This window comes from Uranotaenia lowii, chromosome 1 (assembly GCF_029784155.1).
Source record: "Uranotaenia lowii strain MFRU-FL chromosome 1, ASM2978415v1, whole genome shotgun sequence".
Classification (NCBI taxonomy): domain Eukaryota; kingdom Metazoa; phylum Arthropoda; class Insecta; order Diptera; family Culicidae; genus Uranotaenia; species Uranotaenia lowii.
Window position 1 is genome coordinate 127,339,910 of NC_073691.1, and position 13,347 is coordinate 127,353,256.

Consider the following 13,347-nt stretch of genomic DNA (forward strand, 5'->3'; position numbering starts at 1 on the left):
TTTCTTCTACTCGGGCTCTCACACGCTTGTTCGGGCTCGGGCTCGCGCTTGTTCGGATCGGCGAATGACTATCACTTTTCCGTCCTGAACCTTATTTTTAGGAATATAATTTTTAGGATAACTAATTTAGAATATAAAGTTTCTACTTACGATTTACAATTGTTTGATTATAATTAACGTTGATTGAAACCGTCCTGAACCTGGTTTGTAGGTTATTTTCCTCGTACGTGACCTACGTGTTTTTAATTAAATTTAGCCAACAATTTCTTCAACGTATTCGTTTTGTACTCACTGTTTCACCTTTTAGAGGTTTGAATATTATAATCAGTCACTCCCGTACTACTAGTTTTAAGAAATATCCGTACTATTAGTATTCACTCTCTGGAGCCACCGGATCAGCGTTTACCACCAGTATCAGAATTTGCTTGATGAGCGGCACTCTCTGGACCCACCGTCTGGACTCTGTCAGCATTCTCTAGTACCGCCAGATTCGCCGTTCCACGTCGAAAAACACCACCAGCTGTGCGTACCAAAGCTTGACGGACTCTCCCGTCTCCAGAAACGATCGGCTCCTCGATGATTCCTCGAACCCATGCTTTGCGTCGACTGCCTTCGACCACGTATACGAGATCCTCTTTCTTTAGAGGATTTGTTTCGGAGAACCACTTGGACCGTTGATTGACTGTCGGCACGTACTCTCTAATCCACCGCTTCCATAACTCGTCGGACAGCTGCTGCGATCTCTTGTAAGCATCCCGAAGTGCTTCTGCAGGATGCGTAGGTAGAATGACTTCATGCGGCTCGTTGGGATCTGAACCTCGCAGGAAGACATTTGGACATAGTGCACCCATTCTTGAGTCCGTGGTTACAAGAGTTAGGGGCCGGCTGTTGATCATGTCCTCAGTTTCAGCAAGCGTCGTCCAAAGCGGTCATGACTTGCTTCACCGAGCGCGCAGCATCAATTTCTTGTAATCGTTGGATTATCTCCTTTCTCGCACCTCGAAAGTTCGTCCCGTTGTCTGTGAAGTATTCGGAGGCTGAACCTCGGCGGCTGATGAAACGGCGGATGGCCATGATGCATGATTGCGCGGTAAGACTAGGGGCAACTATCAAATGCACCGCTCTAACAACCATGCACGTGAACACCGTAACCCAACGTTTTTCTCTGCGGCGGCCGACGACGACTTCAACAGGACCTAGGTAGTCAATGCCCACGAAGTTAAATGGACGTTTAAAAGGAGTCAACCTTTGTACAGGAAGTGCAGGCATTCGAGGATTCTTCGGCAGACATTTACGAACCTTACACCACACACAGTTTCTTTCGGATTGTCTTATCAAATTGGTAAGACCGCTTATCACAAAACGTTGCTTGATTTCGTTTTTCACCGTCTCTCGATATCCATGTCCAAACCTTTCATGGTATTGTTGAATTAAAAGATCTGTAACGCAGTGAGATCTTGGTAGAATTATCGGAAAGCGAAGATCGAAAGGGAGGAACTCTGCCTTTTCAGAACGACCTTCCATCCTCAACACACCATCGGCGTCGATCAAGGGGACTAACTTGTAGAGAGGGCTGGATTTTTCTAGAGGAAACCAATTTTGAAAAGGTAGTTCTGCATTCTTCTTCAATATCTTGATTTCGTCGCTGTACGACCAGATCCCTGCAACGTTACACGGTTTGTCTATGTATCGTGTGACCAACATCTTTTGAATATGTGCTCGTGAATCTCGTTTTTAAGCTTTTTTTTCCTCAGATTTAAGCTTTTTTTGCCTTGAGAGCATAGGAGACGAAAGCTTAAATCTTAGGAAAAAAGCTTAAATCTGTCAAAACGAGGGGAAAAAAGGGGAAATCTGAAAGATATGCTCCATACGGTTTGAATAGCGTTGCCGCCGCATGTGTACGACTCGCTCTGAGCCAACCTGAATAGAGTATTTTCGGCACATCGATGCTCGTCTTGCCGCAACGGAACCACTACAAAAGGAATTTCAACCTTGATGAGCTTTTTAAGCTTTGGAGTCGAAAGGACTGCTTCGATGGATTTGCCAGCTGCTCTGCGCCGGCAGTTGGAGATGGATCGGAAAATGCACGCCACGGTGCGAACTGCAACGTTCCACTTCGAAAACCTGGTCACGTCGATAAAGCAACTAGGAAGCTCAACGCCGTGAAATAGGTGTATTGCTTTGATTTCCATTCTTGTGTTTGCAGCGGGAAGATTCAGTTGAGGCCACTCTGACGGCTGCTGGTACAGGAACTCCGGGCCACGAAACCATGAACCTTCGCTCGAAAGATCCGGAAGACGACCCCATTTTGTGAGCGAATCTTCGCGAATCGAAATTTAGCTTGGTCGGAACGTAGCGCCAGTCTGTCAGCTTGGAGAGGTTCAGAATTTCTCCGATTCGAAAGCCGACGAACGGTTGATAACTACGTCGGTCGGATTGAATCCAGGAGAGAACGGTACGAGAATCACTCCAGTAGAAGATTTGATGAATAGGAAGGGAATGGTTGTTCTTAACGGTGTGCCATCACCAACGAACATTTTACGGTATTTTCCACACAAATCCGTAGATACGCGACACTTTCGTACGCATTCTCCCCGGCATCACTGAAGATATGTAGCTGTATTTGGCCAAATCGTTCAGAAGGTGTCGATCCAAAGTTGCATCTTGGAATCCGAACACCCTCGACCAGAGAAAACATTGCGACCCACTGTCGCCACTTATCCAGGCACTCTCCGTCGATTCGCTGGTCCCAGTTGCAACCCGCTCGCCACAGGTCTTGCATGAGCATCTTTCCTAACACTGTAAATGGAGCCAACAGGCCAATTGGATCGAACAGCGACATAACCGTGCTCAGGACTCCCCTTTTCTTCGGTGGTTCTGCCTCTGTAGCTGCTGCGTTTGTGGGTACCGCAAAGGAAAACATGTCGTTCTGTGTGTCCCACATGATGCCGAGAACTCGTTCGTAATCCGTCACCTTGTCTTGGTTCTTCGTCACTAGGCCAAGAATTCACAATATTCTAGACCACGTCATTTGTAAAGTAAATGATGTTCCACGCGTCAAAAATAATACCATCTATAATGATGTAAGTGATCATCTCCAAATTATAACTTCGTTCGAATTACTATCAAACAAAAGAGTAGTTCAACTTTCAAAGACCGTAATTAATCACACCAAGTTAAACGACTTGTTTGGAAACTATTTTAGACAAGAAATTTCTGTGGCTAGTCCTAATGAACGCATTGCAAACATAATTTCATCCTTTAACAGTATACTTCAGGCTTCGTCGAAAACAATAACTAAGACCATGAAACTGAAAGGTAACTATTGCCCATGGATGTCTTTTGATCTTTGGACGTTGATCAAACTCAAAAATAATTACATCAAAAGAGTCAAAAATAACCCCGAAGATTCGCACCTCAAGGTCATGCTGGCCCATGTTTCAAAAAAAGTTGATATTTGTAAAAGAAACTGTAAGCGTTCGTACTATGAAAATATTCTTAGCAATACAACGCACTCAAAATTATGGAAACAAATTAACTCAATGTTGGGCAGAACAAAAAATGTGTCAACAATCACTCTCAGAATTAATGATGTCCAAATCGACAATAAACGTCAAGTGTGTCAAACACTCAATAATTTCTTTACAGGCACTGGCAAATCTCTCGCCCAAAATATTAATATTGATCCTTCCTACGACTACTTGTCGAGAATTGATCGTATCTCTAGTTCAATTTTCTTACGACCGTCAACTCCTGCTGAAGTTATGCTAACGATTCAGTCATTGAAAAATAAAAAAAGGTGTGGACCGGATAAAATCTCGTCTAATGTTTTGAAAAACCACTCGGAGTCGTTTGGCCGCATTCTTTCGGAATGCTTTAACAATATTTTGGACACAGGAATATATCCAGAAATTTTGAAAACAGCTAGAGTCACACCAATCTTCAAATCTGGAGACCCTACTGATATAAATAATTATCGACCCATATCCACTCTGAGTTTTTTTTTGTTTCGATTATAGTCGTTTTACCATCTTTATGGCATTCGCGACTTTATCAACGTTGCAGTTGGCGGATCGTTATTGAAAAACTTATCCGGTACAACTGTGTTCGATGTTTGCTCTTGGGCTCGAACTCGCGGACATCGGCTCAGGAGACAACAGACTTGCCAACTGAGCTATATCACAAGCCATATCCACTCTGAGTGTTTTCAGCAAAGTCTTCGAAAAATTATTAATAGATAGAATAAGTTCTTTTTTGAATGATAATAATGTGCTTTATCGCCTACAGTATGGTTTCAGATCTGGGTCAAGCACTCTGATTGCTATAAGTGAACTGATCGATACAATAGTTGAAAACATTGATTGTAAAAAACTTGTTGGTGGTTTGTTCCTAGACCTCAAAAAAGCCTTTGACACGCTTGATCATAATGTTCTCCTTGATAAACTAGAACGCTATGGAATCCGAGGCATTGCTAATGATCTCATCCGTAGCTACTTAATCGGTAGAAAACAATTTGTCTCTATTGAAGATGCGTTTAGTTCCTCAGAGATCCTTGAAGTTGGTGTCCCTCAAGGTAGCAACATCGGACCTCTTTTATTCCTACTATACATAAACGACATAAGCAAACTTCCACTTCATGGTTTACCACGTCTTTTTGCGGACGATACGGCACTCTTTTACCCGGAAAAATGTCCACACACCATTATCAAAAATATGGAGGAAGATTTAGTGATCTTACAGCAATATTTTTCTGCCAACTTACTTACCCTCAATCTCACGAAAACTAAATACATGATTTTTCGTTCATCACGAAAAGAGATTCAACCACACAGGGATCCAAGTTTTTTAAATGATGTTGTTGAAAAAGTTGTTTATTTTAAATATCTTGAAATCCTACTAGACGAAAAAATAACCTGGCACCATCACATTGATAATCTGCAAAAAAAATATCATCTTTCAGTGGAATTATATGGAGAGTGAAAAACTTTGTAATGCGTCACGTCATTTTAAAATTTTACCACGCGTTTGTGCACTCTCGTTTAAATTATTTAGTAGCTGTCTGGGGTAGAGCAGCATTATCTTTGCTATCTCGGCTACAAGTATTACAAAACCGATGTTTAAAAATGATTTTTAATCTTCCCAGCTGGTACTCCTCCAAATTACTTTACTCTGACAGATCTCACAATATCTTACCGTTAGCGCAACTATGTGATTTACAAACATGTCTTTTTGTCTTTGACAATTTAAATTCCTCTAATAATTTACAGAATTTGACGTTTACTACCGGTGTACGTTCTCATATCACTAGGCAAGCTAATCATCTTTTAAGATGCAGATCGTTTACTAGCCTCGGGCAACGACGAATTTCTTTTATAGGTCCTACAAAGTATAACAACCTTCCAGAGCATATTAAAAACACCAATAGTCGGAACATTTTTAAGACCAAATCTATACAACATTTTAAAGAAATATTAGCTAATACGCGACCAACAACTTAGCCAGCTTTTTATATATTTTCCTTAATCAATCCTAATTATAAGTTTTAATTTTTTTTGCTTATAATTATATGTATTAGTATTAGTATTAGTATAAGTAGTTATTTAATTATTTAATTTAATTCCCTTTTTTCTAAGTGGATCTCTTCAAAGGAAACTTTTTCCACTGAGATTCACCTTTAGTGTTATTTGTTTTGCTTAAAGTTACATTACCTCGCACATTAAATAAAAAAAAATTGAGTTCTCGGCATGAGTAAATTTTGAACGCGATCTTGAATTCTTTTATCTTACCTGCCAGACGTGCCGAGAACTGATGTGTCCATTACCAGGAGGCTCAAATTGAGTTTTTTGGTGTGGGGGAGTGTGGCGGGCCATTAAGGATAAAAAAAAATGGATTGACTCTCTGGAGCCACCACCCACTCCCAAACTTCGAAGAACAGCTGTAGAATTAGACGTCCAGTTGGTGATATCGAATCCATGATCGAGCAAGGAAAGTTTTATGTCAGTACACGAGGATTTTGGCGGCATATTGTGAAAAAAAAACGGGAAAGTAAAGCTACGTTTTATCAGTTTAAAATAGTTGTAAGTGAATATTTTAATTGTGTAACAATATTGTGAACAAAAGAAGGTAAAACTACAGATGGATTACGTCGAAAAGGTAAGCGAAATTAAACTTCACTTCGGGAACAAATTAAAGCAAGAAATTTGAAGGAGGACTTCCAAGGGAATCCCCATTTAGTTATTTCGTGATTACCTATTGTTTAAAAAATAAATAAATATTGAAGTTTCAAATATTTTCTGTTAAATGGGGAGTATCTAGTTTTAAGTTTTAATTTTCATTCTGTTTATAAATATTGCGCTCGTTATGGAATAAATAAATAACCAAGATGGCGTTCCGGATTATCCTGAAATACGAAGTCAAATATGACCAAATAACCCGATCGTAATTGCTGCTTTAAAAAATACTTTCCACTGGAACACATTAGATACAACCCCTCCCCCCCCCCCCCCCCCCTTATTTCGAGCTCCATATTGGAGGCAGTACGGTGTAAATTATACTGCACTAGGTAAGGTTCTTGAGGCGGCTTAACCAAACTTCCCCGAATTGACCATAGCACTAGCCCCAATCCGATAATCTGTTATCTGAATACATTTTTCACACGGAAAATAATAAAAAGGTAAAATTTACCGAGAAGCAGAGGTGATTTTTTTCCACCCTTTCGAGTTAAATTTTACCTTTTTTCATTCACTTAGCAAAAAGGTAAATTTTCCCTTTTTGATTTTCACAGTGGAAAAAAAGTTGATTCTATTTTTTCTCATCCACCTAGCAAAACGGTAACTTGTACCGCTGTTTTATTCACATTCCAAAAAGGTGAACGTCAGTTGGCTTAATCAATGGAATGGTTCAATTCACGGCGTGTTCGTTAATTGTTTTTTTTTAAATGCATCAGTCGATCGATTTTTTTGGTATTTGTATTCCAGCTTCTTCGGTAAGAATTATATTTTCTTTATAATTGTATTTTACTTTATTCATAATAGGAAAAATAAACCAAATGTATTAAACTATTTACACGTCCATCTTTTATTGTACCTGCTAGGATACTAGTTTTATATAACTAGACTTATTAGATTAGATTATATTGAATAAGTACCCGGGTATGTCAACAATAAAAGATGGAAAGTTTGATCATAATCGCATGACCCATTTGGTCATGTGGCTATGATTGGGCGGGGCTTATTGATAAGGAAAGTTACCTCGGGATGTGCAGCTAGGTCTCTGTCATTCTGAAATGGGTTTCTGGAATTTCAATAGAGCTAACACCACCAGCACCCGCGATTGAACAATTTTAATCAAATGGATTAAAATTGACTCCTTTGCATAACATACCTGCCAGTTCAGGGGGTCGTTGGTTGGATCACACACACACACACACACAGTTGGTGATATCGAATCCACCTTTCGAGTGGATCCAACGTACCTCTCTGGTTCGCTCGATGGCTTCCTCTTCGGTGTCGAAGCTGTCGTTGTAGTCATCGACATAATGGCGGTGAACGATAGCCTGTGCTGCTGCTGGATAACGAGTGGAAAACTGCTGGGCATTCAGGTTCTTGACGTATTGCGCCGAGCATGGAGAACTGGCAGCGCCGAAGGTGGCCACGTCCATCACGAAAACGGTAGGATGATTGTCTTCCGGGAACCGGAAAAGAAACCTTAATCCTGAGCTGATAATACATCTCTTTAATGTCACCTCCCACTGCAACTCGTTGCTCTCGAAACTTGCTGATGACTGCCGGAAGTGATGCCAATAGATCGGGGCCTTTGAGCAGGTAAGAATTGAGAGAAACACCCTGCGATTTGGCCGCCGCATCCCACACCAAACGTACCTTATGAGGTTTCTTAGGATTCAGCAGGACATTTAAAGGAAGATACCACACGGAAGGAGGATTGGTGCTCTTCAGCTCTTCTGCCGTGGCCTTATGACAGTAGCCTTTGGTCAGATAGTATTCAATCTGCTGGTTCACGATCTGCTTCATATGCGGCTCTCGTTGAAAACGTCGTTCCAGGCTCTTCAGTCGGTTCAGCGCCATCGGATAGTTATCTGGAAAAACAAGCTCCTGCTTCCAAAGTAGCCCCGTTTCGAAGCGGTCTCCTACTCGGACAGTTGTCGATTCCAGGGACTCACGGGCCTTCCGGATCTCCTCCGATTCTATGGGATTGCCTTGTGCTACATGAAGCTCTTCTTGAGCGTACTGCTCCGCCATCAGATCGTGAAGCTGATGATTGTTCAAGCTTTGAACAAGATGATGGTTCAAATAGTGATGCTGCTGCTGCTCCAGTCTCGAATCAGGACCGTAGATTGCCCAACCCAGCGCTGAACGCACGGCTATCGGTTCTCCCGGGGCACCAACCTTGGACTCCAGAGGGGCGAATAGATGTAGGTTGTCGAGGCCTATAAGAACTCTGGGAACTTCCATTTTGGTACTCGACAAAGGAACTCCGTCTAAGTGGTGGTATTTTTCTACGATGCTTCTGTAACAGGTCCTATGTAGAGGCAGCTTCAATTCTCCGACAGTGTGGGCAGACGACATCATGAACTTTCTACGAGAATCCACGGCAGATACCAGCAGGTCGATTTTCCTCGAACTATCTTCATTTCGCTTAACATTTCCTGTCCACACGATGACCAGGGGTTCCGAAGTTCCCTCGACACCCAACGAATCTGCTAGAGAGCTCTCAACAAGTGTTGTTGAAGCTCCCTCGTCCAGGAACGCCAAAGTTTGAACTGCCTTCCCTCCATGATGCATTAACAGTGATGAATATCACCCTGAAAAAAGTTACCCCATTTTTGAAGTCTAAAAACTTTTTATCATAAGTCGAATTGAAATGCAGTCTTGGGATGAAATATTTGTCATGGTTGTATACTGTTTACCGGAATTCCATTTACCGGAAGTACCATTTACCGGAATACCATATACCGGACTGTACTATTTACCGGAATTCCATTTACCGGACTATACCATTTACCGAAAAACCATTTACCGGACTATACCATTTACCGGAAAATCATTTACCGGAACTACCATTTACCGGAATTTCTTTAAAATGTATAAATATGGGTTGTATCTCATTTCCCCAAAAATTTTCGACAGAATAACCTCTCCCCAGAATTTTTATCACCAGAATTTATCATTTCTCAATTCATCATTTCACCTAAATTACCATTACCATTACAAACAAGAATTCGAAAAAAATGAACTTGTATCCATAAAAAAGATTTTTCAAAATATTTTCTTAGCGGCAAAGCTGCAACCAACGAGGATGAAGGGGCTGAGGCGGCACAAAGCCGCTGAGGCTCCCAAATCCGAGGAGGCCGCCGACCCGCCGTCGGAAGCGGCGGCCCTATTACATTGGTCTAGGTCTGTCGGGGCTTCCTAGGTCTGCGTGAAAGCTAGGGGTGATCCCTTAGCCCCGTCCGCCACGCGACAGCGTGAAGGACAATATGTCTTTCAAGTTCGAACGCGCAGCGTGAGGAGTCGGATATCAAAACGAAAAATACCCAAACCTTGCCCAAAAATAAGTTTCCGGGTAAACGGGATACAATCATAGATTAAAAATACTTAATCCGGTAAATGGCATTCCGGTAAATAGTGCATTCCGGTTAATGTCATTCCGGTAAATGGTTCATTCCGGTAGATGGCAGTCCGGTAAACGGTTCATTCCGGTAAATGAATTTCCGGTAAATAGCAGTCCGGTAAATGGTTTTCCGGTAAATGGAATTCCGGTAAACAGTATACAACCATTTGTCATAGTTTAGGCTATAAGAAAACCCGTTTTCAAAAGAAATCGGCAGAAGGTGACTAAAGTTATTTCTGAAAAACTGAATTTTCATGTTCCTCCCAAACAAAATGTCTCAAAATCCCATACAAACTTTAGGCTCGTTGAGCGACCCCTTCCCGTGATCCGATCTGGTCCAAATTTGACATGAGACCTTGAAGGTTGTATACTGTTTACCGGAATTCCATTTACCGGAAAACCATTTACCGGACTGCTATTTACCGGAAATTCATTTACCGGAATGAACCGTTTACCGGACTGCCATCTACCGGAATGAACCATTTACCGGAATGACATTAACCGGAATGCACTATTTACCGGAATGCCATTTATCGGATTAAGTATTTTTGTTGTAGAGAGCTAATCAGTAGAACGACTAGTTCGGTTGAATGTTAAGAACTGAATGACAATTTATTGAAACATCATAAACTACATTAATAACTACGGCTTGCTACGACTTCTTCATTTCAACACTCCTCCTGAAGACGTAGTAATGCCCATACTGCTTCGGTTGATTCCAAATTTCGTTGATTGTAGGGGTTTGGTTAACCCGTCGGCCATCTGCTCCTCCGTTCCCACGTAGATTAGGTCAACGACGCCTCTCTCGACAACATCGCGGACATAATGATGCCGAATGTCGATATGTTTAGTTCTCGGATTGTAGCTTCCATTTTTAGCAATCGCGAGACAACTTTGATTGTCGCACCGGATCTCGATCGGTGTCTGCTGACCAAACATCGCCGTGATTCCATGCCACCAACTTGCTTCCTGGACCGGAGCCGATAACGCCATATATTCGGCCTCGCACGTTGATAAGGCCACTGTCGTCTGCTTCCTGCATGACCAAGATATCGCTCCTCCTTGAGCCACGAATACGTACCCGCTGGTAGACTTGCGCTCATCCGGATCAGAACCCCAGTCAGCGTCACAGTAGCCAACGATATTGATGTCAGCTTTGCGCATGTACTTCAATCCATGCTTCGATGTACCTCGGAGATAACGCATGACGTGCTTCACCGCCATCCAATGTTTGGGTCCGGGATTCTTGTTAAACCGGCTCAGACAGTTAACGGCAAACAAAATATCTGGTCGAGTGCTCTGTGCCAGATACATGAGGCACCCAACTGCTTCTTGGTACGGAACATCCTTCATGGCTGCCAATTCCTGTTCGGTTTTGGGGCTCATCTCGTTCGACAACCTCTCGCTTGTGTTCATGGGGATTTTCACGGGCTTGCTGTTTACCATGCCGAACCTCTTGAGCACCGACTCCACGTACGCTTCCTGGACCAGTGTAATTCCATCCGCCGTCCTTTGAATGCGGATGCCTAGACAGTGATTCGCAGTACCTAGGTCCTTCATGCGAAAATTGCTGCTCAGTTGATCCTTCAGCTTGTCCATTTTGGCCCGGTCGTTTGACAACAGGATAATGTCATCAACGTAGATTGCAACGATGAGAAGTGTATTGCCATCTACATCCACGTAAACGCACGGGTCGTACATCGTCGAAACCATGCCTAACTTTTTCAGCGCTGCGTCGAGTTTCTGGTTCCACACCCGGCTTGATTGTTTAAGCCCGTACAGAGCTTTATTCAGCTTACACACCTTCGTTCCTTCGGTAAATCCCATCGGCTGCTCCATGTAAATTTCCTCGTGGAGGTCCCCTTGGAGGAACGCGGTCACGGCGTCCATTTGGTCGAGTTCCAGATTGTACCTCGCGGCTAGGGCGAAGAGATATCGCAGTGAACTATACCTAACGACAGGAGCGTAGGTCTCTTCGTAGTCCACCCCCTTGTTAATGCAGCTCTTGGGCAGTGGAAAGGAGAGACTTTACCTACTACTTGAGGGTAGAAACTGGAATACTTTATTTGACTATCCTAACATCCTACACCCAAAATAATCTGCACGTAGTGGCTACGTGAAAAACTACATAATTTTTATCCAATTGATTTTCACGTAGATGCTACGAAATCAATATGTAAACGCGTCCCTATAAGAATTGGTGCTTCATGGGAAGCACCTACATTTTACGTGTTTTTTTTTGTGAGTTCAACGAGGCTTATTTATGAAAGCTACGGGGAATGTTTTTAATATCGAAATGAAAATAAGGGGGTTTTTTACTTCTTACTTTTGTTATTTTTCATTAGATTAAAAAAACTTATTTTTTTGTGAATAAACTTTATTTTCACAATCTTTGCACAACATATTTATCACTACACTACACTTATTAAATATTGAAAAAAAAAACACTTTTATTTTTGTACATCCAGAATCACAGCTTTCTTTTAGGAATCCTGTAAAAATTTAAAAGTATTCATTAATAACAAAAGTATTTTTTGAATAAAACATATTTTACCTTGTCGTGAATAGTGTTCCGTTGAACATCTTATTCGGATAGTCCCACCAATGAAGCCATTGAAGTCCAGAGCCATTGCTATCAGAAAAATTAAAAAAAACGAAAATCAGCTGATTACAATTAACCATCATAATCACTTACCAAAATGAGAAATCCACAACAGATTAAATCCTCCTTGCTAACATGTTTCGCTGATGACAAAAGACGCAACGGCTTCAAAAAATTTCACAACAGCAAACAATGACGGACCTCTATTTCATTTTCCAATATGAATGTACCACTAAATGCTGGAGAAAAAAGGCACAAAATGGATTTGAAATCATCCACTTAGACTTTACGTGAAATTCACGAGTCAGTTATGTGGAAGTAAAGTAGTTACTACCGGGGCGTCCTGGATACACTGTGGTTACTACAAGTTCACGTAGAATCGATATAATGCATCGAAATCTTAGTTTGGGGCCGTTCAGATACCACGTGGACAGAAAAATGAGATTTTTGACCCCCTCCTCCCCCTCCGTGGACAAGCGTGGACATTTGGCTAACCCCTACCCCCGTCCCCGGATGTCCACGTGGACACATTTGAAAAAGTTTTTATTTTGAATACCTATTATTTGACAGTTAGAAAACACCACTTTTTGCCTTTTTGTTATTGAAATGGCTGATTTTTGTAAAACCGAATAAGAATTTCCTGATATAAAAAAAAGTTAAAAAAATTAAATTTATTAATTATCATATTTATCACTTGCTTTCAAGTAGTTACTTATTGTTTAAACTTAAACTGGAAAGGTATGTAATTTTGAAATTTTGTTTTAAACATCTTAATATTTATTCACCTTTAGAAAATATTTTGAAAGTAAGTATGTCCACGTGGACATGACCCAAACCCCTACCCCCCTCTCCGTGGACAAGCGTGGACATTTCCATACCGTCTCCCCCCCCCCTAAGTTGTCCACGTGGTATGTGAACGGCCCCTTTACGTGAAAAATCCCGTAGAAATAATTTCTAAATTCTTTTGGGTGTATTTATAGGAAAACCATCCCTACACACAAAATTTTCGAGGCCGGAATTTAGCAAAATTTTGCTCAAATTTGACCAGCTAAAAAGTTAGCAATGAAATTAGCAATTTTTTTAAACTAAAATTTTAGCAAAATAGCAAAAAGTGT